General features: G+C 39.9%; 1 non-coding gene across 1 annotated transcript; it reads left to right on the top strand.

Moving 5' to 3' along the window:
* Window positions 1–1992: 1992 nt before the first annotated feature.
* LOC130937880 (small nucleolar RNA R71) lies at window positions 1993–2100 on the top strand. Its single transcript, XR_009069073.1, has one exon. It is a non-coding gene; the product is annotated as a small nucleolar RNA R71 (small nucleolar RNA).
* The last annotated feature ends 685 nt before the right edge of the window (window positions 2101–2785 follow it).

Raw genomic sequence — 2785 nt, 5'->3', positions numbered from 1 at the left:
GGCAGGGCGTTAGTGACAAACCCAAAAGAATCACTGGATTCTATTCCGGCCTGATTGAGAACCGACAGATGGATAGCTGTGCCGTGACAGGGTGCGTTGAACATTTCCACTGAGAGGATGGGAGGTAGCCACTGACAACGGTGAAACCCTTGCATAAGCTTGCCATGGAAAGGAGTAAGAAGGATTGGATGAAGACAGTAGGAAAGCAGAGAGACGGAAGGGAAGGCATCTTCATACGCTTATCTGAAGTTCCTACCAATGAATTACATAAGTACCTCTATCTTTATCTTTATGCTTTATTCGTATATCATTATACCCATTTGAGTCTGCCTGACTAAGATTTACAAGGTGACCATAGCTTGCTTCATACCAACAATCTCCGTGGGATCGACCCTTACTCGCGTAAGGTTTATTACTTGGACGACCCAGTGAACTTGCTGGTTAGTTGTGCAAAGTTGTGTTTATGCCATGGTATTGAGCACCAAGTTTTTGGGGCCATTACTAGGGATTATTTGAGTTGTGAAAAGTAGTGATCACAATTTCGCACACCATTGAGCAAAGGAGAATTGAGATCCAGATTTGCTTCCTGGGTTCATTGCTCTTCTTGGATCCTCAAATTCTCTTTTAGATTTTACAATTGAGCTAAGTTTCTTTCTGTCTTGTTCTTCAAGCAATTTTTCATTTCTGTTTGAATCTGCTGCACTTACTTCATCTTTTACTTCTTTGCTTGATTGCACTTTACATTTTCTTGTTGAAGTTTTAATTCCCAGTACCCAATCCCTTTTACTTTTCATGCAATTTAACTATTCTGCAATTATTCTAAGTGTTGTTATCGCTTTCCTTTAAATTTCCTGCACCCAATCCCCTTTACATTTGATGCAATTTACATTTCGTGCAATTTAAGTTTCAGCTTTTACTTTCTTGCACTTTAAGTTTTATGCAATTTTACTTTCTGCAACTTTAATTTCATGTCATTTATAATTCTGTTGGTCACTTTTCACTCAAATCATCAATGTTAGCTTGACTAAACTAATCACCCACTAAAGTTGCTTGATCCATCAATCCCTGTGGGATCGACCTCACTCTAAGTGAGTTATTACTACTTGATGCGACCCGGTATACTTGCCGGTTGGATTTGTGTGTTGGAAATTCGTTTTTCCGCAAAAACACCCATCACAGGGTATTCCTTACTGACCACTGGACATTCCCTGAGGTCTTCCTCATTGGGATTCACATCCTCCTCCTCCTTCCCAGGTTCGGCCATTTTGATTACGTCAATGGCCTTGCACTCTACTTTGGGGTTCTCTTCTGTATTGCTTGGGAGAGTGCTAGGAGGAGTTTCAGTAACCTTTTTACTCAGCTGGCCCACTTGTGTCTCCAAATTTCTAATGGAGGATCTTGTTTCAGTCATGAAACTAAGAGTGGCCTTAGAAAGATTATGCTTAGAATGCTCTGTCTGTTGCTGAGATGATGATGGGAAAGGTTTGCTATTGCTAAACCTATTTCTTCCACCATTGTTATTATTAAAGCCTTGCTTCTGTTGATCCTTCCATGAAAAATTTGGATGATTTTTCCATGAAGGATTATAGGTGTTGCCAAAGGCTTCACCGATATAATTCACCTTTGCCATTGCAGGGTTCTCAGGATCATAAGCTTCTTCTTCAGAAGATGCTTCTTTAGTACTATTGGATGCATTTTGCAATCCATTCAGACTCTGAGAGATCATATTGACTTGTTGGGTCAATATTTTGTTCTGAGCCAGTATGGCATTCAGAGCATCAATTTCAAGAACTCCCTTCTTTTGAGGCGTCCCATTGTTCACAGGATTCCTCTCAGAGGTGTACATGAACTGGTTATTTGCAACCATTTCAATGAGTTCCTGAGCTTCTGTAGGGTTTTCAAATGAAGATATCCTCCTGCAAAATGGTCCAATGACAGTTTTGACAACTCAGACAGACCATCATAGAATATACATATGATTCTCCATTCTGGAAGCATGTCAGTAGGATACCTTTTGATCAATTGCTTATATCTTTCCCAAGCTTCATAGAGGGATTCACCTTCCTTCTGTCTGAAGGTTTGGATTTCCACTCTAAGCTTGCTCATCTTTTGAGGTGGAAAAAATTTTGCCAAGAAAGCACTGACCAGCTTATCCTAAGAGTTCAGGCTTTCCTTAGGTTGTGAATCCAACCATGTTCTGGCTCTGTCTCTTACAACAAAAGGGAAAGCATAATCTTGTAGACTTCAGGATCAACCCCATTGGTCTTAACAGTATCACATATCTGCAAGAGCTCAGGTAAGAACTGATAAGGGTCTTTTGATGGAAGTCCATAAAACTTGTAGTTCTGTTGCAGTAGAGAAACTAATTGAGGCTTTAGCTCAAAATTGTTTGCTCCTATGGCAGGGATTGAGATGCTTCTTCCATAGAAGTTGGAAGTTGGTGTAATAAAATCACCAAGCATCTTCCTTGCATTGTTGTTTGGTTTGGCCATAATTATTTCTTTTGCTGCTTCCTTTTCGAAATTTTAGTGAGGTCCTCTTCAGAGTTTTGTGCTTTAGCTGCTCTTAGCTTCCTCTTCAGAGTCCTTTCAGGTTCAGGATCAGCTTCAACAAGTATGCCTTTATCTTTGTTCCTGCTCATATGAAAGAGAAGAAGACAAAAAAAATATGGAATCCTCTATGTCACAATATAGAGATTCCTTTAGGTGTCAGAGGAAAACAAGAATGGAAGGATGAGGTAGGTAAGGAAGAATTCGAACACACAAAGAGAGATGGAGTTCGAATT

Source organism: Arachis stenosperma, chromosome 6, assembly GCF_014773155.1.
Source record: "Arachis stenosperma cultivar V10309 chromosome 6, arast.V10309.gnm1.PFL2, whole genome shotgun sequence".
Taxonomy (NCBI): domain Eukaryota; kingdom Viridiplantae; phylum Streptophyta; class Magnoliopsida; order Fabales; family Fabaceae; genus Arachis; species Arachis stenosperma.
The sequence above is the reverse complement of the archived record's forward strand: the minus strand, read 5'-3'. Positions and strand labels throughout refer to the sequence as shown.